This window comes from Homarus americanus, unplaced genomic scaffold (genome assembly GCF_018991925.1).
Source record: "Homarus americanus isolate GMGI-L3 unplaced genomic scaffold, GMGI_Hamer_2.0 scaffold6317, whole genome shotgun sequence".
Classification (NCBI taxonomy): Eukaryota; Metazoa; Arthropoda; class Malacostraca; order Decapoda; family Nephropidae; genus Homarus; species Homarus americanus.
In genome coordinates, this window is record NW_024730668.1 from 20,506,456 (window position 1) to 20,532,802 (window position 26,347).

At 38.0% G+C, this 26,347-nt stretch overlaps 1 protein-coding gene across 1 annotated transcript in view; it reads left to right on the forward strand.

The window, feature by feature from the left end:
- Positions 1-4,068: 4,068 nt before the first annotated feature.
- The window catches only part of LOC121867295 (myosuppressin-like), a 48,921-nt gene continuing 26,642 nt past the window's right edge, over positions 4,069-26,347 (forward strand). Inside the window, exon 1 of the mRNA XM_042367190.1 lies at positions 4,069-4,226. The gene's annotated coding sequence lies outside the window, so the exon portion shown is untranslated. The remainder of the gene's footprint in view (positions 4,227-26,347) is intronic.

Genomic DNA, 26,347 nt, shown 5'->3' on the forward strand with positions numbered 1-26,347 from the left:
GGTCTCTTGCTTGCGATAACCAATGAGATGCACAGTATCTCTCTTAAGTTCTTTACTATTAGTTACTAATGTATTTACTAGTCTAGAATACACGCTTAAAGACCTTAATATTGAAGAGCAGTAATACATTATGACTAACAACCAACAACTCGGAATTCACCATTAGTTGAGATGTATAAAACCCAGATTAAAGGTTATGATATATTATGTATTGGTGTTTCTTCATCTTAAGTGTCTTTATGTATTCTTGTGTTTCTCCAACTAACTTCTTAAAGCACGTAAAGTACATGAAACAATAACTCTTAAACGTGTAGAAAATTAATGTTGTTAGTGTATAGGATTTGAAACTTGTACGAACATTCAGTTTCCCGAGTGGACCGTTTTGTCGCTATTCACTGTGCAACTAGATGACATGTCTCTACCGTAGGAGTGAGGAGAGTCAACGATACACTGAACATTGATCTCTTGAGGTGTGTGTATGTGTGAGCTTTGGTGAAGACCGAGTAGACAAGTGAGCGTAAATGATGAAGTTACTTAGTGTGTGGGAGTGTAAGGATATGTAGACTATGGTGTACTGGAGCTGTGTGGGCGTGTGATCATTCTCTCCTTCCTTTAAGATTACTGACCGTCATTTACAGGGGTGGTTATTATTACGGCCGTGTCCTTGTTGTTGAATGTTTAAGTTTACTGTAGCCTCTTACATTTGTTCTTCTTGTTGTTGACTTCTTTTTTCTTCCTCATTTCCTTGATGTTATTTTTGTTCTTTATGTTCTTCAATTTCCATTTCTTGTTCTTTCTTCTTCTGGTTCTTGGTCTGCTCCTTGTTCTTCTGGTTCTTGGTCTGCTCCTTGTTCTTCTGGTTCCTGTTCTTGATGGTTTTCAGGTTCTGGATGGTCTTTCTTGTTTTTCCTCACTTGGAGGAGAGCATCCTTGAAGGAGAGGCTCTTGGTGTGTTTCATCTTCACGATCCTACACTGTTCCCTCTGGAAGTTGGTGGAGAAAGCCAACTAAAGCTGAGGTGGATTTTCCGTCAGATCTCTCCATTTTTCGTTGCACGACTACTATTTTTGTTTTTCCTATAAATCTCCGATCTCGTTTTCGTCTATATGCTGTATTTCGGCTTGTGAAATAACTGCCCCACACCGCGTTGTCTTCGAATATTGTTTCCACCTTAACGGGACGTCATTGATGACTTTGACGTCGCACAATTGCTCAACCTGTCCCACGACGCTGAAGGTAACCATAAGACCACCAATCGGCCGGCGGACGACCTTTTTAACCCACTTCTTGAGGACGAGGAGGTTTAACTTTTCTGGAGGTGTGGAGTATGTAGCATACAACCGTACCACCGTCACCTTGTTCCAGTCAGAAAAGTTCATGGTGTCCTCGCTGAGGTCTTGTCTCGTCTCTGGCCATGGTGAGTGTGATCATTACTACCGAGGATAAGCAATAGTGGCGTTAACGGAAGAGTTGCGTAGGGGTGGGAGAAGAAGAGGTGTGAATGGTGGTAGAGGCGTCATAGTATAGGCTGAGGGTTATCATTCACGGGGAAATACCCAACATAATCACAGAGTGTGACCAGATAACCTCGCTCTACGTCAAAGGGTGTGTCTGTCGTGAGTGGCACTTCCTAAATGAGGAGTAAGCTCACTGTTATGGTTGCCAGGTTTATAAAGACGCAACTTCTAGTTACAAAGATCAATAATACAGTCAACCAAGTCAAACACTAATTATTATTATTATTATTATTATTATTATTATTATTATTATTATCATTATTATTAACAACGCTGGCTCACCTGAAGATTCGGTCTCCTAGATTATTTCTCCTTTAGGGGGATTAGATTAGATTAGATTAGGTTAGGTTAGGTTAGTGTTAGAGTGTTTAATTTTCAGGTTCAATAAGCTGGGAGGAGGGGGGGGGGTTATTACACTCCCAACCTGTATCAATTACATGTATTCTTATGGGAAAAATAGGTTTAATTTACACGTTTTTGAATTAAGCGGAGATTTTCAAGAACCCGATCCCCACGTAAAACGAGAGGTGGGTGGGTACTGGCAGACAGCGAGCGAGGGGATACGTTACAATAGTTTAACATAAGTAATGCAATGTGTATTTATTTCGGCGTAATTAATATGATTTTCGGTTACCAAATGTAATAGAATTAGTATGCCACAGAGCCACGCATACCAACCCTCCAGGGAGATCACGAGTTGCATGTAGCATTTCGGAAGTCAGATACTTTTTTGAGATACCAGTACTGTACAAAGTCTAATTAAGTTGATATTACAAACACTTCATTACTTAACAAGTTTGTACCACTGAATTATTGTGTGTGTTTTTTTTCAGAGTGTATTAACGTCTTTCATTGGGTCATATTTTAAGAGCAGGTCACTTATCAGGATCTACATTACTCAATAATCGGTGAATATATTTGGAAAGGTACATCTGCTATTCTGTAAACAACTGAAATTATCCCAAATAAGACTTAGAGTTTTTTTTTTCATTAAATTCCGGTATCACTATCATTATAACATTAAAATGATTGTAACTGTTATAATTATTAATATATAACATGAGCATTATTAACACAATGACAAGTGTTATTATCAGTGTTATTAATGGCACGATTTTGTACAGTGCCACATATTATACACATTACTTTTCCTGTGTTCCCCAGCTGGTTGTAGGGAAATCAGCTGGGGAACACATACTGGCATTTCAGTATGTTGTTTCTCTTACAAAGCCAGTTATCTCTACCCCTGAACACAATACAAAAAGGCGACCCTGCCCCTTCCAGTCTCATATACTGAATTTAGTTACATTTCATAAATAAAAAATCTTGGTTGTTGTCTAATATCTTTCTACTTCATGAGCGGCTGAGATAACATTCACTGAAGGCGACTTAACCACAGCTATGAGAACTACTTTAGAAACTGTTATTAATAATACAAGCTGCATTAACTTAATTTTATACGGGGTTAACTCTCTGCTGAATAACATGATCTGCCACAATAGCCACGATACCACTAATAATAAGGTTGTCTTGATATTACTTTTGACGCCACTCTATCCATATATATCCTGAGCCACTACTGTTTATATGAGTAGTATTACAATGAACAACTATGATGTTACGTTTAGTTTTAGTACTCAACTCACCCTTATTAGTGCTACTAGTATTGTTTTTTTAAATACAATTACAAGCTCCTAATATCACTAATTTTACTATAACACTATTACTACTACGACTACTACTACTACTATGATACTTCTCCTCCTTCTTCCTACTATGAGTAACAACACCTACTACTGCTACTGCTACAGCGCCCCAACACCAAAAACCGTAAACACTGTGTCATCCACAGGGTGTCAGGCGAATCTAAATTTTTTATCCCTTGTGTGACGCATGACGAGTGACGCCGCCCACCCCATAGGGTAAACACCATGACGGCTCGACGTATACACCAGCCAGACATGTCCCCCCTCCCCCATCAGCCATACATTTCACGACATTAATTAAGCCTTTCTTGATTCACGTTTTACAAGTGCAGATCCGGTGGTATAATGACTGATTGATCTTCTTCGGCGTGGCTAAGATAAGATGGCGGTGATGATAAAGATAATCCTGGAAACGAAGACAATCTGAACGGGAAATATTTGGTTTATAGGATTTTGGCTCCACAGTTTTTATATTTTAAAGCCTGATTAGTTTGGTGTTATTAAAGAAGGCACGGGACTCAATACATTTTATTTTTCCATGTTTATTATTGATGAAGACTAATAAGAATCATGTTTACGGTTCACCTGAAGATTTAATAAGCTCGTGTAGATAGTCTAAGACTCTAAGGTGTGTGTGTTGAAAGAAACCCGATTTAACAAGATTTGTAGTTGGGCAAACAAGCAATGCAATAACCCTGGACCAGTGAGAGAGCGCCGAGATAGTGACATCACTGTGTGGGCTGAGATGATTGGTGGAATGAGCGTGACGTACAGTAGATGGCATCCTCGACCAATGGCTGTGGGCGGAGGAGGGTCTTGTATATATATGGGTGCGCGTGGCCAGATGCTGACTTGGTTACCTCCATCCCTTGTAGACGAACGTGAGTTACTGAGGCTCTGCCCAAGCACAAGCAACAGGCGACACCCCGCGCCCTCGTCCCTCACAGCTGACGCAACAGGCTCTTCTCCCGCCAGTCTAGCCGAGCCAGCCCTACCTCTACACGTGAGTACTCGGCGCTCCTGCTGCCTTACTTCACCTTCCCTTCCTCCCGTCCCTCTATTCAATTTTTCATAGTCAAATTCCCATCCCTCTCACAGTAACCCTCTTATCCTTGGTCCTACCCTCAGCTTGTATTGTATTCATATATCTGAGATTTTTTCTCATTCTTTTTGTCATTCTTCGCCCCTTATTTTTACTCGCTTTTCTGTGTTCCCTCTTTAGTGTATCATTTGCTCTTAACCCTATTGCTTTCTTTTTTCTTAGCCTCTTCCTGCTGCTGTTTTCAATCATTCATTTTCTTCTATGCTATCGTTCCTGTCTTATTTTCACAGCTCTCTGTTGCTGCCTGTCAATTCTTCTGCTTATCTCTGTCTACCTTTATTCTGTTTCTCTCGTGTTTATGCCTCTGTTTATATCTTTCACCCGCTGTGTCGTGTTCTTGTCTTTCATTCTTTTTTGTCTTCTTTGCTTCTGATCATTCACCTCTGTCCCTAAGCCTCTATTTTCATACTCATTCGGGCCCTCGCTCCCAATTTCTGTATTAGTCCCAATTCTTATTCCCAACTCCAGTATTAGATCCTGTTTCCTTATTTCTCCCGATTCCCACATTATACTTCGTTCTCGGTTCATTTCCCAACTCCCGTTCTTCGTCCTACATGTCTCTCTTTCCTCCTTCATATACTTCCTCCTCCTCCTCCTCCCAAGTGTGAGACATAAAGTGCCAGCCTAGCCACCGAGAAGCCAAACGACAGATGTGGCAGTTATACCTATTTTCATATACGTATTAAAGTGATTTTGGTGTGTTCATTTCTTCGTGGCAAACTAACCGATCTATGTCTGACTTGTGAAAATAAATATCTTAAGTATCATCGCATTTTTTTGGGTATTGGAGTTTGTTGAGGATTTTATAACACGGGTAGAACACTGTTTTTTTGTGAAATGCCTCGTAAATAAATAAATGCTGCTTCGTTTGGATTTTTTTGAGGAGTTGGAAGAAATTGTGTTATTATTATTATTATTATTCCGTATCATTGTAAAACTCAGCTATACAGAAAGTTATATCAATATAAACTGGTCAGAATTCACAAAACCGAACTTTACTACAAACATGGTATTTTATCAAACGTTCTATCAACTTGAAAGGGAACTCGTGAAGTTGTTATATAACATTGCAAATATTATTCTGTGTAGGTTTATAAACTAAGCGACATTATGACCAAAAAATAGAAAATCGTGGAGTATTTTATAGACCATATGGCATGTTAGGTTACGTCTTTTTACAGTGTAACTCTATAATGAACAATGATTTCAGTCAACTTACTACAGTATAATTATCAACACCAGTTATAGTAGTAATTTTAAGACTAACGAAAGATTTAGATGATGAGTATCGGACTCGCACAGATCGATGGCTCAAACTTTAAAAGCGCTGATGTTTTAAAGTGTCACTACGACCCTACTCCTAAAAATTATAAGAGAACAAGTAATTTAGAAACATCAACGATCATTTACAAAAGAAAGCAAAACAAAGATAAAAACGAAAATCAGAGTTTGAGACAAGAAATAGTTATGACCGTAAGTGACTATATATATCTACAGTTTCTGGATCAGGGATAACTGTCTTGCTAAAATCTCTATTGCTATTGCTATTCATTTTCGCTTAAATCTACTGCCCTACGCTATCACTATTACTTAAAGTGACAGAATAGTTCTTGTCATTAGTACTACAACTATCATACAGAACAGGAAGAATTTCATTTCTTTTTGACAGTTGCTCTCTTACAGTATATATAAACTGACTTCAAAATACGCACTTATACAACAGCAACGGGTTACAGAAAAATTACGTTTCTTAACTGTTGATAGCTAGTGTATGGACCTACTTACAATACATATTTAAAGACCTTAGTTGTCGAATTACATAAATGCATAAATACAATAGCAACGGCTACAAGTATTCGCGAGTATTACAAGGGGGTAGATTGGTGGTCTATTTTGATGTATCCAGATTCATGTTTATTCTTGGAGAGTAACGTTTACTTTTATTCTCCTCTCGTTAGTACGTATACTCTGTATGTTTATTATTTGAACATTGCTATCAGTCAAGCTGTTTACGGTATAAACAAGTTAGTTCAAGTGTTTGGCGTTATGCTAGAAGCAAAAACAGTCAGGATTCTGATACAGGTTCTTACTGTACTTTACACATTTAATCTTCTAAAATTATTATTTATTGTGAGACTTAACTTCACGATCTCAGGGTTATCAGTTAAAACACGTATATTAGTTGGCGTCCTGTGTATGCCTTGTAAAGATCTTAGTTGTTGCAGAATAGTAATGACTTATAACATCAGCTATTTTAGGAAAAATCATGCTATAATCTTATCTTAGGATAACGTACATTATTTTTAATTACCAAAAAATAGGAATTTAAATGTAAAGCCTCATTAAGTACTTGACAAATATGATTTGTGTATCACACCTTAAAATAATGTACTACTTCTTGGTTTATCTGAATAACACTTCAAACTTTAACTGTTCGGCAAAACACAAAAGACTAAATATCAGAATTAATAGAACAAGCACAGAAAAATATTTTTTTTACTCAAATTGTGATAAGCAAAAACAAAAGGCCGATCTTACACTAATGACTTACAGGTTGTCATTATTCTTCTGTCATTAACAAACTGGAGGTAACAACACATTATGAATTCTTGCGTAAAACTTCATCAGCGTTGCTCGAGTTTCAAGACTAATGCACTGTTAATTAATGCTGTTTGTCCTCAGATCTAAAACTTGCAAAATGTATGACACTGCAACACAACACTCAGATAGCATATTAGGGTTAAGTCTTAATCCACTCGCTTTACTAACTTTGCTTTCGGGTTTATGTTTAATAAAGGCGTATGCGATTAAATTCATGATGATATTTACTGACTTTAAAAAATGAAATAGAAGGCCAAATGTGTTCGTTAACCCCGGTTGTCTATTAATTTCGCAATCACTGTGTTAATGGTTTCGTAGAAGAGTTAAAAGATAATATACATAGGTTAATACCCATTGAAATATTTTTTGTTTCTCTTAATCTACACCGAGAAGTCAAATTAAGAGACGTGTTTACTCACTATGTAAATTATAACAATGTGGCTGTACTGTAGGCCCGGGGTGAGGGTGGTGGTAAGAGAAGCAGGAGGTGGTGTGCGGATTGAGCCGATGGTTTAGTGGGGATGGGTGGGGTGGGGCGTTAACGATCAATAGTAAGCTATCACAAGTACCGGGGGTGAAGGATCACAGGAAACACTTTTTGTGTTTGTATTTTTTTTTTATGCCTGGTAGAAAATTTGATTCTCTAGGTGTTACCAGGAAAAATTGAGATATTACACATTTACATAAATTACAATTACCTGTTACTGTGTTAGGCTACGACTGAGTTACTACTTATTAAAAGTCTGGTAGTGAAGGTAATCGTATTGGACCTTTGTTATGTGTATTACAATCGATAATTTTTATGTATGTTAAAACTCGTAATTGTTTTGTATGTTAGTTTTAGTAGTGGTTTAATGCTTGGATTCATAAACACTGCTGCATACTAGGATAAGCAGTTGCTCTGTTTGATAGGATCTACAAAAATTATGTATGCGAGGTTAGGGAATTTCTACGTGTTCGTAATAAATGGTGCTAATTGTGTCAGCTAGGGATTACATTTGTTTTGTACACCAGTGTGGAAAAATACTTCGTGTGATGGAAGCGATAATAGCTGTTTGTGCAGTGTATGAGAAGTGTATGTATGCTAGGAATAAACCACTATGTTTGTGTGTTAGGCAAGACTCGTGGCCAGGAGTGGGTTATCATGTATGGAGTAGGTCGGGTCTACCTAGAACCTCCAACAATGTAATTTCCTTTCGATGAAATACAACATCCTAAATATCTAAAAAGTGACCTATTTAACACCATTCACGGGTCTGTTATATTCTTACCGCTAGGAGAGACAATTATTGATACATGGATCAAGTTAAAAAAAATCGGTGAAATACTATTCAGAATGTACGTTGCTGATTGATTGGGTATGTACAGCAATATCCGCAGGCGAAGTAGGATATTAAAGAGTATTGTGGACTTTATTTCAGCCGTGACTATTATAAAACTTGGACTCGGGTCAGTGCTGCTGTACGATATAGGGAATACAAATCGTTAAACATGTGTATACTTCTCCAGTGGCTCCAGGGCTTTTCGGCTTTAGTTCTTTGTCATGAAGCCTCTCCGCATCTCTCTATGCTGTGCTGCCTCATGTCAATCGTACATTACACCAACTTCATCATCATGCATGATTGGTTCTAGACAAGACATTTTTTTACGTATATTCAGAAAAAAACAACATTAAGATTGACACAAATAAACAGCTAACTTAATGATAAAAACATTTTAGAATTCATAGGTAATAATTTTTCTCAATCAAAGGGAACACCTTACGAAAATTATTATGGCACTGAATAAAGCCTCAGGTAATTATCGGGATATACTAGAAATAAGAAATTCGTTAAATACATTTCGTAGCAAATAGTTGCTTCAGGAAAAGATTATAAATCAAATGAAGATTTTTCTACATCGTGAAACAAAATTAAACGAAAAAGAAGACATACACACATTACATGAGCCAAGATTTTTAGGATATATATATATATATATATATATATATATATATATATATATATATATATATGTCGGTAAACAGTCGAGCCAATTTCCCGAGCAGTGACACTGTTGGGTCTAGTTAGCTCCTGGATGGGTGAACTCGCCAGCCGCTGGCCAATCCGAAATGGTCCACCACGGGGTTTCATGAAACACTTCTGGGAAGACTTACCCAGGAGTAATCTGATATTAGGGTATCTCTTATAAGAATATACTTCCAAAAAAATAGTATCAAATATGACTACTTTCCACCCTGTGAAGTAGATAAATATGAGCCCACATAGATGATACTTGGCTAAAAAATAAAAATAAAATAAAATTCTTCAGTATTAAAAAGAATAAATATAAAGCATAAAAGCGTCTCTCCACCTTTGTGGCGCCACTCTCGCCCCAACATAAATAAAGTTAATGACATTTTCTTTTCCTCTCTGAAAAGTCAATCAACTTATCATAGTCGTTTTCATTCAGCCAATACAGAACCCTGTTTTTGTCTCTCCATGTCCTCCCTCCCCTTCTTCTTTACCTTTTTTGTACTAACTTTTACTGTATGTTATAAAATTATCGCATGCTGACACCTATTTAATCCAGGGAACAATGAAACTATAGAATACATAGAGGTATATTAATAAAAGATAGAATATCATCACTATATTTTCAAACACAGTTATCGAGTGTAAAACTTGGTGAGCGCTGCTTGAACACATGTTGATGCTAAAGTGTATCACCACGCATCGACATCTATGGGCGATTCTAGATTAGTAAATTAAACTAATCATCATCAACTAAAAATTATGATAAACAACTTGAATTTCCCAGTAGCCGAAGCAATTGGATATAAAAAACCACAAGAGGCCTTTGAAAGATATTAGTGTAGAAATAAAAACTTGTAAAAGTTGTTGAAAGACCCAGGCAGCGAAGGGCATTTTAATACATAAAATAATCACAGCAAAAATATTCACTATTGTTAGTTACGTCGACCTCCAAGACGTTTGAGGGACTTGCTTCACTCTACGCTCACACGCTACTCTTCTGAGTTCATTTCAAATTGGGCTTTTATTCTCTTAGGGCGTTTCTCAGTGTCCCCCACCTTTCTAGGGTACGTACGTTCACGCCCTCTCATGACATTCTTGAACCCCTACTTTATGCCCCCGTCGATCTAGGACATTTGGTGTATTGAGAAATCTTGAGAGAGAATGAACATGAAACCCTGGGAAAGAGAGAGAAATGAGAGCAGTATCAGTTGTTTTGTGTCTGCCACTAATGGAAGAGCTATGAGGAGAGCACTGGCGCTACGAGGATTTAAGATATAACAGTATATAGTTTCCTCCGCGAAAAATAAAACGAGGAGATATAACTATTACGAGAACAAACACAAGAAATCCGATCCCTTGTGGCGGGCCGTACGATCACGAGGTAAACACACTAATTGTGAGGATGTCCAATGTCCGAATCCTCTTCTGTTATTTTGTTATTTTTTATTTTTTGGGGTTAAGTGAGCCTGGCACGCCTTAACCAATGGACAAAATCAATGGCCTTTCCACACATGAATCAATTTTGGTCGTGGTGTGCATGAGCAATGAGCCACAGCGGAAAACCTATCCTATTCCTCATCCAGATTAGATTGAGTTTTAGAGTTGCTTTGCACAATACTTCCTATTAGAAATGTCGGATCACCTGAAGATTAGACACCCCAGATTCACCCTAAGATTAACTGCTCTAACGCTAACCTAAATTAACCTTCCCAAATAGCGTTAGAAGGTTTAATCAACGGGTGAAATAAGTTGGGATGCCTAATCTTAAAGTGATCCGAAATGGCTATGGGGCCTCCTAAGAGGTAATCTCACGTCACTAGGTAATGAAAATATTGAACATGTGAGTGTTTGAGGAGCCGGTGTATGAAGATAAATAGATAAACATTTAACCATTAAAATTGTCATACCTGTTTACATTGATTCAGCATATGTATAGACAAAGCAGGTATACAAACAATATACCCTGACCGTGCAGGTATACAAACGATATACCTTGACAGTGCAGGTATACAAACTATACCTTGACAGTGCAGGTATACAAACAACGGTAAACAATAATTAAATTCGACCAAGGAAACCGAACAACTCCGACAGATGGTTATTTCTAGTACGGGCGACAAACCTCAATGATTAGAGGTCAGGATATCGCTGGAGGTCACGGTAATTTATTGGAGGTTATTACAGGTCAGAGTAGGACGGTCCGTTCAGGTTATTAAAGAGCTGTAGAGATTAAGGTTGAAATTTCTCTCCAATATTTCTTTCCCATTATCTCGTTTCTTCTCTTTATTTCACTTTCTGTTTTTTTCTCCTTGTTTGTAGTACTCGTTCTGTCAGCCTGACTGTCTCTCTCATTGTGGCTCTCTGTTTGACTCTCCCTGTCTCCACCAATCTCTCTCTCTCTCTCTCTCTCTCTCTCTCTCGCTAACACTCCACGGTATATCTAGTTCTACAGTTCCTACATCCTTCTCTTTATCAACTATCTCTCCCTCCCTTCATTCTCTTCTCCCATATACATTTATCACCATCTGTTCTCCGTCCACTACCTTCGACGAGTCTTATTCCCTTAACAATTGGCTATAAACACGATACAAAATATCCTCTAAGCATGTCTCTTTTTTTTCATTGGTGGAATTTTCACTCTCGTTCCGTACTGTATATACACCTGGTACCTACCTTTAAATCACTCTATTAATACCTGTGCCAGACTCTACATCACTGTACTGTACCTATATCGGAACCTAACTCTTAACACATGATACTTGTGTTTGTACATTACTTAAAGCCTCTGTAACTATGCCTGTATAAATGCCGTTGTTTTTAGGTAAACTATTTGAAACTGAACTTGAGTTTGAGGCAATGGGAGAATTGTAAGTCTTGTTTTGGGATAGTTCTTTTTTTTTAATGGTGTGTGTGTGTGTGTGTGTGTGTGTGTTTGTGTTTGTGTGTGTGTGTGTTTGTGTGTTTGTGTTCTCGCTGACTTACATAACTCGGTCATATAAAAGTTACCATGAGTTGCCAGTTAGGGATATAGAGATTTTCATAAAACGAGTATGGAAATGATTTATCTAGGGCGGTCACTCTATGTATAATTAAAATTTTTGTATCCATTTAATCTACCATTAATTTCTCCCTTGGATAAAAACTATGACGGGATCAAAGGGATGGACTAGGAGGCCGCTGTCAACATGACCTACTGTGAATATTACCACGAAAACGTAATTTGCATTTTAGCATCGGGTATAGAAAACGGGTATTACTTTTTATTGGGGAACTATGGCTTTGAAAGAGTAAAATGAGGTGGTGATTATAATACTGTGTGTGTGTGTGTGTGTGTGTGTTTACAAAGTTGCCCAACATCTTGCTCTTGCCTGAGTCATTTCCTATTACAGTATTGTAGTGTAGGTGTTGACAAAATATCATCAGCACTCACTTTTCAAACAGGGAGACCAGTGTTCGATCCCAGCTATAGACCGTATGGTTGATATATGTATTCATCTTTATAATAGCACACCATAATGATGTAATGTAACAAAAATATGACCCAGGTGATAGCGGTGACTCACTCACACTGTAGACACTGATGTTCAAACGTAACTTGTGAGGCGTGCATGGGGCGGCATGCTACACCCATAGAGCGACAGGCAATATGTATAAGACGTAATATTACATACAGTATGTAGTGTTTTAGGCCTCGTCGCATAGTTCGCCCTGCCTTGAAGCAAAAAACCAAGCAAGGAACAATACTTGTGTGAAAAAGATGAAATTCTCTTATTGTATACGACATATACAGTATACAGTAATTTAACTTGACAGACAGGGAACATCCCACTCAACCGCTCCAGCTGAATATATTGCACATCATGATGAAGAGGTCCATAACGTGATCACAGACAACCATCTAGTCAAAGAAGTGTTCCTCCCTTCCTCCATCTGGACAATTTATCCAAACCTTGTGTGACACTTTTCGTGTTTCATCGTTTAATCTCTGCTTGTGGTGTGATGCAGCATCTGACGTAAACAACCAGCCTTCACCAGTTACTGTGTGACCCAAGATGAGTGACTGGCGAGTTAGTTGTAGCAGGATGAGACGAAACCTTAGAATGCCATCTTCGAGCACATGGGTGTAGTTTTCTGTTGGCGATATGTTTTTTGTATTTTAATACCTTTGAAATCAATTAATACACTCAACAGCTAGTAGAGTTTCTATAAATATTCAAATATTCATTTTGTATACAGCTAAGTAGATTAAAGGAACACCACGTGAAAAGAAAGTCAACTGCTACGCTTCGTGGGAGTTGACGACTTAACCAGCACACACAAAGGAGTTTAATGATATATTATAACATCACTAAGACCAAAGAAATATTAAGGGAAATTGTATGAGTCAAAAATATTCATACTAAAAAAAAATGAAGAAAAAAACTCGCAAGAGATAACTTTATACTCAGAAAAAATGGTGTTTAAAACGCTTGAGTTAACGCGCCTCGCCTGGCTCCTGCCCGTCGGTATAATAATAATAATAATACGTAGTATACACTTGACCCGTGAAGGAGCCTCCGCCTACCCGTGGGAAGGTGATGGTGTCCCCGGGGTGTCTTAACCTTTTAGTGGGTGTGTGTGCACTTCTCGCGCCTTCATGGTTGCTAAAGATGACTTTAATAACCCGTTGTCAACACTTCCTGGAAAGTCGTCGACGGGAAAAATTCTATTTTTTTTTCGCAACACCAAAGTCGAGAACTTGCGTTGAAATTGCTCGTAATATATGCATGTATGTATACGGCTACATACAAAACACATGCACAGACACACACCCACACACCCACATACATAAATCAATTGTCTAGAAGTAAAACATTAACTTTAGTCAAACTCATAATCAAGGTGAGAGCACAATATCAAAACACTAACTAAAAAAAAAAATCAATGTAGTTCCACTCTTAAGTGTTTTAACTGCGAAAATTTACCGCAGCTGAAATTCGTCGATCACTATCCCGTGGTTGTGTTGTTGGGTGATCCGGGTAGTATTTCTGCTGCCTGTCCCACTGTCTCTATGACACTAAGATGGTAAGGCTAAGACTATCAAGGGTATCGCTGTGAAATTCGACCTTCACGTTGTTACGAGGAAAAAGAAAAATCGGCTATGAGATTCTAGCCTAGAGAGTTAACGCTCAATAAGTTTAGAATCTTGATTACAGTCTTGTTTACACCTGAATACCAAACCTAAATTCCTCTTAACAATATCCATCTAACGTTTATCTCATCTGACGCAGTTTTAACATCACACGTAACTTACCCAGAGAGCACAAGAATTCATTCGACTTTCTATCCTGTAACTTTGGTCAGGATAATAAGTGTTTTATATACTTTATCGTCCCAGGTTCACTCAATGTGGTGGTAGAGGCGTCAGGTGAGTTTTAATATAACGCTGTATTTATGATGGTGTTATTCGGTGATTGTGTAGTGTTATCACCTCACACTGACCATATATTCTCGTTTTATGTGCGGTGTATACATTTGTCTACTCCCTTAGTGAACAGATTCGCTTATTCGTCTGTTATTTGTCTCTTAAATATATTCTTCCCCATTATTCTGTTATTTATTTATAGTTGTCCGTCCATTCCTTTCTTTATAGCTCCGTGCGTTTAAGTTTTTTTTCTTTAATGTAATTACTGTATGTATTAATCTTAGTTACTTCATACCCCTGACCCTTGATTGTTTGCTTTTACACACACACACACACACACACACACACACACACTCATCTCGAAACGAAAGATAACAATTTAGTGAAACGTAGCCAGGAGGACCCGTAGGCCTTACAGTGAGGATATATACAAGTCCCTTTCTTCTGATACACATGGTGGCCGGAACCACCTGAAGATTAGCCCCCCCCCCGGCTTATTTCACTTCTAGATTAATCACCCTAATGGTAATCTAATTTAACCTATCTTAATTTAATATAACCGAACCTAACTTAACTTACCCTAATTTAATATAACCTATCCTACCCTAATTTAACATAACCTAGCCAAACCTAACTACAACCTGGATTAGTGTAACTTACTACACTAACCTAATCTAATCTAACGTAACCTAACTTAATCTTTCAAATAACTTTAGGGTGAAATAAACCTAAAGGGATACGGAGCTAATTTTAAAGTGACCTTCAAGTACACATCCGGCACTACTTCAAAGGACAGGACAGTAGGAGCACATTATATCATCCAGCCACAAGAGAGAAAATATAGTGGGTTATGTTTAATGCAAGTTGTCCCCGTATTGCGCCGCGTTAATGTCAAGTGCCTCGTGTCTGGATGGCAGAGGTTGGAGTAGATCTGGCGGGTGTAATGGTAATCAGCTGGAGTGTGTCGTGTTGAATTACCGTCGCACGTTCATGAGTGTTTATGATGATCAGCTTACCAGTGAAGGAGGGAGGGGTGCAGGGAGAAGGGTGGTGAGGGTGGGTGGGAGGGAGGGAGGGAAGGAAGCAGGGAAAGGGGGATATGAAGGAGGGAGGATGGGAGGAAAGCAGAAAGAGGCGGGGAGGGGGGAAGAAAGAGAGACACCAAAAAATAATGTAACAGCAAAGACAGTACAATAGATTCTTCACGTCAGAATCTCTCTCTTATAATAACAACAACAGCAATAGGTCTTTACATCTAATTCTCTCAAACTACAAAACACAAACAAGAAACCAGGACAGTATTCGTTGACCGCAAGATCTCAACTCGCGGAATACCACACCACGAGATTCTGTACATTCTATATCCAAGGCTTTGTCCATCACCTTGAGAAGATACAACTCTACACAGGCTGTCTTAAAACGTGATATAAATGAAAAGCGACTTTGTTATTGTTTCTAGCGATAGGATTGGGCAGTGGTATCCCTCACTCACACATCCTTCTCACTCTACTCATTCTCACATCCCTCTCACACACACACACATATCCTTCCCACTCACCTCTCTCATTCACACACTCCACTTATTCGCACATCCCACTCACTCACATTCCTCTCACTTACACATCTCACTCACTTACACATCCCTTTCACACACACACCCCTTTCACACACATCCCTCTCACTCACACATCCCACCCATTCTCACATCCCTCTCATTCACATAGCCCACTCACTTACACATTCCTCTCACTTACACATACCTCTCACTCACACACCCCCTCTCATTCACACACCCCCTCTCATTCACATCCCTCTCAGTATCACAATCCACTCACATATCCTGTGACCTTCGCTACAGGATCAACCCACACCCGTCCCTCCCCAGCCCTCTGCCTCCCGATCCGCAGTAATTAGGAGCAATATTCTGTTTGTCATGGCACTTGAGGTAATCTTATCTTTCCTTATCCGAAGTTGACAGCTCATAAATGACATCAACGAGGCGGGTGGATTCGAAGGGCGACGGTCATAATAACATAGGAAAGACTAAAAAAAAGTTAATATTGTATTATTATTTTAGTAAAACTGTGAACGTAAAAATTGATCGGTAATTTCTTGTTTGCTTTCTTAATATATAAATAAAAACTTGATTTTCTCAATAGGAAATCCAAGGTTAATTAGCCATTAATATATTGTAATTATTTTTGTACATTTATAATTGTTTTATCTTGTTCATCTTTCTAAACCATCCTGTCTACAACATAGTTAATCTCTCATATATTTTACTTGTTCTTGGACTAGTGTATTACTGTACTAATCTTGTTCACGCTGACAGACCATAGTTGTTGAAGCGCAGTAATATCATTATAACAACATCAGCAGTTATCCAGTTTTTCATAATTTAATAACTAACTATCTTGTCCTGTTTTAACGACAGTTAGAATTATTTGTAGACGCTTTATAGTCGTTGATGATTATCTAGACTGTTTTATCTGAATTATCGTTATCTGAAACTGTAATCGATAAGCAGGGCGACACAGTGTTATAGTATAGTCTCCCTCTTGTTATACCCAAAATGCCACTGACTCTCATAAATTATGAAGATTTTGTTTCCACTAAGTTACACTCCGAGTTAACAGTATTTGATATACTGTGAAATGTATGTATTTGTTTTTCTTAGCAATCTATATTACTAATAGAAGTAATGCAGGGTGCAGCGCAAGTCACTTTACCGAAGACTGTACAAAATAAAATTAAAGGATAAATAGTTAGCACTACACAGAATGGAGTTTCTTAAAATAAAAAATGCCCTCGGTAAAGCGACTTTACTGCGCACACCGTAATACAGCACATAATATGCTGCTACCGAGAAACAGCACCACACAAAATTCTGGTGCGGGGCTACAGTACCCACCTCTCTCCAATATTTGTTTGACCTCACAGGAATACCTATTAGGATTCTTCCGATTTGAGGAGAGAATCGATCTTTGTATGATGTCGATGTTCTCTGGGGACAACCCTATTACCGTAGAGATAATGCTTCTCATCCGTAAATAAGGACAAGACCGTACTGTACTGTACATGTAACGTGTTGTTTAATTTGGGGGTTATGTAAACAAGTTAAAGGTACAAATTTTGATGCAATAACGAAAACTTTATCTTATTTCCGTAATATATACTGTAGATGCACCTTTGAGGCTATAAAATTAATATAACCACTCCTGCTGTTAACATCATGAATAATAATATAGTTAATTATTCCGTCCTAGAGAACTATACATTACCATATTATTAACACTATGACGTACACAGATTTCTATGTTGTATAATGTCGTTACTGCGCTTCAACAACGAAGGTGTTAAAGCGCGTAAGAAAGTTACTAATACACTAGTAGTCCAACAACGATAACAAATTATGAGATAAAACTCTCTTGTGCGATTTTACTAACTGTAAGAAGTAATAAGCCTTATAATTGCTCGTCTCTAATATGAGTCATAACGGGAAAATAATTGTATGAAATTGCTTTGATTAGAGGCTGGTATAATTGTTCTCCATATCATCGAGGGGGGAGGGGACGGAATCACCAGCTCCTGCTACTCAAGTGACTGGGTAGGTGTGATGCTTAGTTTACTAGGATGAAATAAAACAATTTTATCATATCATACTGCGTTAGTGTTAAATGTCATGTGTAGATGGTACAGTATAGGCCAGCGGTTCTTAACGGGGGGCACGCCCTCTTAGGGTCGTGAACCCAGAGCAAAAATAAGGAATGGCCTTAACAGGTGTATGTCCTTATTTGGATTTTCGTCGGGGAGGGTTGGAGGGGCTATACACACAAACACACACCTATATATATATATATATATATATATATATATATATATATATATATATATATATATATATATATATATATATATATATATATTCTGTGTGTGTGTTTTTGTGTGTGTGTATCCAAACCGTTATTAACTATTTTCGTTAAGACAACAAACTACCTCGGTGGGACAGGTCTAATAAGAGTAACTCACATACCCCGACACAAGAAAGTTGTGACGATCATTAAGATATCCCCAAGTCCCTGAGTCTAATTTCATCCTGTCTCAACGTCTGTTCTGTTTTGTTTTATTGTAAGAAAACACTGACAAACACAGTTTTTGTAAAGGTTGAAAGATAATCAAAATACGCTGATTAAACTTAATCTCTGCCATCCAAAGAATTATAAATAAAATTACTATAAGCTCTAAGCTCTCGTGATGAAAAAAAAACAACAACACTGGTTAAAACTTGAGAAAACGAAGGAATAAACTTTAGTGAAAAAATAAATATAAACACAAATATTAGAGCCTATGAAAGATAAGTATATACAGTAGAGTATAATTTTTTCAATAACACAAAATTCTGAAAAAAATCCTTCTCAGCAAATATTTCGTCGAATACATTCTTATGCAATAATGGCAGACATAAACTTAAAGCAATATTAACTCCAATCTGTCTTAAAGGCTTTTGATAAAATCTTTACGGATAACTGATTACAAAGATGTGAATAAAAACACAACTCGTCAGTACATAGTTGTTAAAACACTTGTACGTCGTTAGATTTAGGGTAAACAATTTCTCTCAAGACATCAACCACCTCTACCTTTCTATAGAATTATTATCTTAACACTATTCACTTCCATCTGACCAGCAGCAAATCGTTAAAACATCTTACAGCAGTAAAGTGGAGTCCATTACCGTCGGACTATGTCAAATAACCAACGTAGCGGCTCCATTACAACTTGAACCGTTATCAATCGGGCAAATTTTATGTAACGACCATTTTTATCCCTTCCAGAACACACTAGATTGTTTTTTTATTAAGTAAGTGAATTATTACCGCTCACGGGATGGTGCAACGTTGTTAAATCCCACTTGAGTGGTTGTGGTGGTATACTGTTGTTCAGTAATGAGTAAGACATTCCTTGACTCCCCAAAGGCACATGTAGAGGTCAAGCTGGGTCTTGGTTGTTGACAGACGGTACACAAAGATTCGAATACATTATAGTGTACACCATGTTGACTGACTATGTTTGCCTCATTACTCATTCAATATCTTTAGTCCAGACGGTATTTAACTGATGTTACACTATCTTGTTATTACACGGGTGTTATTGCCGTTTTTATTAGATGCTTCCAAGTATATAAGGCTGCTGCGAATACTGTAATACATTTTAGGATAAGCGGATTTAAATCTCTCATTCAGACAGCCAGGCTGCGCTGCTGAAGTAATCGCTCGGGGAAATTAATCTGTGATGCTGCCTGAGATAGTAGGATTTGTGTGTGAATTCGCAACATTTGTATTGAGTCATATTTAAACACAAATGAATGTTTAATGTTTTTATTTGCTGAAAAAAATAAATTCGTATTTCTTGCAGTAGTTATCTCCTGTTATGAAGTACTCGGAGTTAGCTGAACATATTACATAGACACTTGTATAAAACAATAAATTCATAGATGAAGTCTGTATATATACGTATCCATGGGCGTCAATATTGCACCTACCTGTAGATATATTAAGACCTATGGATTATTTTCAATGAGGACAATAATTACTGGACAACAACCTGGGGAAGAATATAATACTTGGGTTATAGCGGGACAACAAAATTAAAACTGAATGAAAAAGGTGTCACAAATAGCTCTTTAAAATTAGCCCGAGCTATTAAAATTAAAGACAATATTATATCAGTAGCCATTACAGTGCAACTTTGGCTCATCTACTGCAGAAGTATGTAATCAACGATGCAGCTGGAAGGTGTGTGGGTGTAGGATGGAGACCGCTCTGACTCCCCCTCTCTCAATAACTCTGATAAATTGGCGCGAACACCGATGTTTGTTTGTATAACGGAAAAAATACCCGAGCCTTGCAACAGAGGGAAGTGTGTTTTATTACTTGGCATAGCTCAACAATAAACTTCATCACACAACAATAAACTCAGTAATACACGAAGGGAAAGTATAGCAAGGGTAACAAAGGGATTGTTCATTTCCTTAATGATCGGTAAGGCCGGGGAATGCGATTAGGGGCCGCGGTGTGAATGGTACTAGAGGCGTGGGAGGAATTTTTAATCTCGATCAGTCAGGCAGCCAGCAAAAAACGTTTAAGAATTTTGACTAACACAACTACATAGAGCACACCAGACTCACCTTCAATTCCGAGCAATTTTCAACTTTAAGTGTTTCATCATGAAAAGCAACGCATCTAACGAGTCTATCGCCTCAAGATAAGCACATAATGTTAGCCACTAAAACAATTTCTGGCAGCAGTAAATGAGGCTGACTTAAAGGCGCCAGTAAACACCACACAATGCTAGTCCATATCTTTCTGGTATTTGTATTGTAGCTGGAAGCTCACAGTGCAAGATTATTATCATTATTTTTTTTTTGATTTACAAGATTAAAAGTGAGACTTTTTCCCGTACATAATAGATACTGTCCAGCGTATGAATCAACTCATTGAACTCATAGAAAGAACTGAGTTATTGAAGCAAAGAAATGCTTTATAACAACATCAATTTACTTGTGTTTGTGGGTAATAAACAACAGTTATTGGTGTGCAGGCCTAGATAAAACATTGTCAAAACATTGGGACAAAAGTAAAGTGGTGGCTTTAAAGGGAGAATACTTGGTAAACGATTTTTCTTAAAGTGGAAAAAAAAGAACGAGTGAATGACATTTAAAAAGATGAAAAGTAATGGTTTCTTTATAATGTATTCGTTAGGATTTATTTATATATATATATATATATATATATATATATATATATATATATATATATATATATATATATATATATATATATATATATATATATTTGACTTGACCTGACTAGTCACGTCACCCCCCTTCTCTTAAGCTCCTCTACGTGTGTGTTGGTGTGGGGACTAGTGGATGACATCATTAGGACCTGACCTCATGTTTTTAAGGTCACCCTGTATATTTAAGCCTCTCTCTGTCCATGTAATCCAGTTGCCTCTGAAGATGTCTTGAATAAAGACGAAAGCAAAGGTGCTCCGTTGTTTCCATATATATATATGCTGAGTTTATTGCTGGAAAATTACCCATTTTCATTAACATTATAAAAATTCCAAGGACTATCTTAACCCTCTTTTATCCACATTGGATAACAAAATATAATATTTTTTATTCTATTTTGTTTGTTTTACAGCAGTAGGGGTGAGTTATACGAGCTGGTGTAGAGGGAGGGGGCAGGTGGAGCACGCGGAGTGTGGTAGTGTGTTACCCTTCTACTCATCTAGGCTATCCAAGCAAGTTATTTAATGATGTTGAGTAGCTATTCATATCCAACTTCAGTGAACTTTATCTCAAATCATTCGCCTATTACCGGCCCCTGCGTCACAATTACCTGATGAAAATTAAACCAAATTGTATTTTGTGCTGTACTAGAGGTGAATGGGACATCTGAGATACACACACACTTCATTTTGTTTATGTTTTCTTAAGAAGATAATATTAATACTTCACATACATTCATCAATACTTATTTGCCATTATCATTGTTTTCTTGTATGTCGGGAAACTCGGAAACTTTCCAGAAACAATAGAGCTCCACTCGCTGGTCCCCAAACAATAGAGCTCTACTCGCTGGTCCCCAAACAATAGAGCTCTACTCGCTGGTCCCCAAACAATAGAGCTCTACTCGCTGGTCCCCAAAAGTTATACATCTATAATCCTCCTATTATTTACGCATTTGTTATTAATAGGATTTTTCTAATATCGATGCAAACAAACAATATTTATTTTGTGCCTATACTCTTTACTGTCTAATATCGATGCAAACAAACAATATTTATTTTGTGCCTATACTCTTTACTGTCTATAAAGAAGGAGTCATCAGCAGCACCCTAACACTGCCAGCGGCCACCCTATTGCCCTTTCGTTTATTACAGTGCATCAGTCCCTCGGGGCAGATAATCACCAACTGGTAACTACTGTATGTCTCTACCGCGTATTATATACTTATCAAGATTAATCCCCCGAGTGTGACAACCATAATAACTGGGCCACAATAATTACCTCCACTGAGTATGTGAAGTGTCTTGAGGATTACGGTTATTTGCTATAAAGGAGTTATGTGACATTTTCAGCTGTGTCCGTTTAATTGTCTGTCTATCATTTTGACTGTCTGTCACTCTATCTTTATATCTTTCTAATTTATGAGCGCGTCTATTTTGCTTTGTTATTTCACCTGTCTGTCTCTTTCTGTCTTGTCCTCTCTCGATCTCAGATACTCTACCTAACTTTCTATCTCTCTATCTCGCCCTTCTCTTTCTCTGTTGTGCTCTATCTACCTCCTCTTATCCTCTCGCTCTCAGAACAGTTTAATGAAATGTTAATTTGCATATAAAGCGATTTTTAATTATACACTGGTTAGCTAATCCCCGACGAGGCAGGCTAAGAAAGGACTCCTATATTGGGGAATATTTTTTTCTGAGCTACTGTAACTCAATGGATTCTTCACGTGTCATTCATATACCAGGTGATGGTAATATTACGTATGCCACGCCGCAAGTGATAACTGTTATCTGTGGCAGAAGTACTGTACTTCAACCACACACACACACGATAATAATAATAATGATTGCCCTTCGTGTAACGAGGATGGCCTGCCCAAGGGCCACCTAGGCGTGTATTTGTGTAAAGTGTAGAAGCTGTCGCCAACACAACAACCACACCCTAAGTTAACGAGCTGCGTGATCCAGTGTCAAGGAATAGTCCGAGAAGACCGGACAACTCGCCATCTGCACTGGCTAACCATTACCCCGGAATAAGATCCGCAAATCGATTAACATCCAGGTCCCAGTTACTGCTGGGTAAAGAAACTTGCCCATAGACTCACCCTGCCCGGGGATCTAACCCGGGTCCGCTCGCTTGGGAGGCGAGCATGCTGACCATTACACTCCAGGTCACCCCCCCCCCTCCCACACACACACACACACACACTGTAAAAAGCTGTTTGTGTATACCATAGGCACCAACACTTAATAAAATGCGCTACAATTTCCCTGGAGCTGAAAAGTCCAAAAACGTCAAAACAACACTCGACCTCAAACACCTCCACGTCGGACAATTCGTGTATCACTTCAGAAATGTAATATAACAATAGTCTGTCTCATTGTGGGGTAGATAATATTCACAGAGGAAATCACTAGACATCACTAGGCTTGGAGAGTACACTTCAGGCTACTCATATTACTGGCCTGTTGGGCATGACAAAGATGAGAGAAGTTCACTTTGTTAAAAAAGATATATTTTTGATCTAGGGGAAGAGGTTATAAGCCAGGTTTCTTATCTTTATTACTCTGTGTACGTCGATAGCCTATAAAATTTAGGTCATAAAATCTTTATTCATGGCTCAAGTGACGAACCTTGACTATCGAAGGTAAAAAAAAACATTTATTGAGAATAAATAAACGACAATTGCAGGCTTGACTACCATAGATCACTGGTCATAAACCCTCAAACAACACAACCGCTGGGTGGGGTATCAGTACTCCTGGATCTTTCTTTATCTTCTGATGTGATGAAATATCTGTGCAAACAGTAAAGCGATGATATTTGGTCAGTAATTCATAAACCCTTTTGGGAAGCATGATTGAAAGTCAACATTTATGAATGCTATGATAAGAGCATTAACGTCGTGAACAATACATCCCTATTAAATTCTAAATGCATAACAATATCACATTAATTTATGGATATGAAAAGGTATATATGTTTTATATTTTATTACAAGGTCGGGATAACATTTTTCGATCAAATGTGAAAAAGGGGGATAAAAAGAATGTAAATCCCAGCTTGAGGTGGGACCACTTCCAGTAAGATATAAATTAAATCTCCTGACTTCACTTGGTCTGTAGATGATGTACGATCCAAAACCGACCGCCGGGTCTCACAGGTATTATACTTTCTCAAGACAGAAAGAAATTGTGTAGCGTTACATCATCGTCAGCAACTCACTGGTACGGTATCTGTATTTGAAACAGATAAACTCTCACGTTGAAAGAAACCCGCCAAATATATAAGAACTTGTGCTCACTTAATGACAACCCACGACATTTCTGAACATTTAGTCGACTTCCTGGTAAACGTTTTCTCCTTAAATTAGTTCTCGGCAAGAATTTCCTCCAAAAGGGGTGCAACTCCAGCGGGAAGAGGTGGACCGTATAATAGTTCTTTTTATGAGGGAGGCTCCCAGCTGGGCTAAGCCCACGTCATTACATCAGGCTAAAGGAGAGAATAAGTGAGGACTGAAGAGCATCAGTGCTGACTTATTCCTAGAAGTTTATAGACGATTGGAAGAATGAGTTCGATTTGCTCTGGTGAGGTGAGGTGAGGCGACTTTAAGGGCCGTAATCGTTGATACGTTGGTTATAATAGACCAGATGTCAGATATGAGATAAAAATTTACTTTAAAAATCAAGAATTTACAGGACATAGGTCACCTTGCCTGTTGAAAGTAGTCTAGACAGACTGGGGTAACGTTACTCCCCAGCACGAATATAATTACCAATAATGAGTCTCTTGTAATTAATTACATAATCAAATCTTTCCATTGGTTAATTATTCACGAATAATTTTTAAACATACCTAATTATCATTAATCAACTCACTAACTTCACTATGCATCGTTTGTGGTTCGCTCACAGACTATCAGTTGTAAATACAGGAGAAAATATTGTACTGCTGTAGGATTCACAAGATAAACGGTGTACGAAAAAATAACTTCATAAGATTTAAATTCAGGAAATTTGAAAGAAACTCGAATAAGTCCCGGTAATAAAGAAAAAAGACCAAATACTCCCGACTACAAATGTTCGAATAAGAAGTAACTGAATAAATTCACATCAACAGAGTTCAGCCAATATTATTTACTGCTCACTGTTTTATCAATCGTAAAATCTTTTCAAGGGAACCCATTTCCCCATTGGAATACTGTAATATCTTTTGTTGATGTTATAATGTAATACAGTACTACCCTTTAACAAACTAAGTTATTAAAGCGCGTATTCTAGCTTACTACATACACTAATCGTCAAAAATTAAAAGTTAAAGAGTACTGTACAAAGGGTAGCAGGAGAAAACGGCCCAAACCAGAACGGACCCACTCAGACTGTCAACACGGCTGCTATCATGTTCAGTTTTGGTTAGGTTAGGCTAGGTTAGAGTTAGGCCGTTTTGGTCATATGGTGGGGCCGTTTTGGTCGCAGGGTGGGGCCGTTTTGGTTAGAGTGGGGCCGTTCTGGTTTGGGCCCTTTTCGACTGGGGCCGTTTTGTCTCGAAACCGTACAGTGCATACCTCAGTAACTGGTAGGTGTGACAACCTACAGTAGGCTTCAGGCGGTTCCAGTTCTTCTCACCCACGCTGATAGACGATAATTAAATCGTAATTTTCTGCCAAGATTATGTTGGCTTTATTATAGGTCAATTTTTTTCTCACAGCTCACTTATGTTCACAAACTTCTTTTTTCGAGGCAATAAAGAATCTTGGCTGAAGAGACACAAACTTCATGCAAGTTTTTCAATATAAAATCTTTTGGATAAATACGTAGATACAAAATTTCCACTGGCAACTCCTCGTGTTCATCATTTTGATATTATGTATTTTTGGTACTGTATATCAAGAAAACGAATCGTCAGGCATATAATAATCGATGTATGCTTAGACACTAATCAACGAATGATATTATTTAGCCACCATTCGTTAGTATTTACTGGAAACACTGCTTACTCAGACTAACCTTTCCCGCCACACCAAATCTCTTCTGAGAAAGCTGTCGGGGAATAGCGCAAGGAAAATATGGTTTCCTAAATCTCACTTTTGACAGACACTACCCTGTAATAACAAATCCTATCCCCCCCACCACAATACGGCACAATGTCTATCCCAAATTACAACTTACAATTAAAACGCAAATCCCCGAATAACAGGCAAGGAACA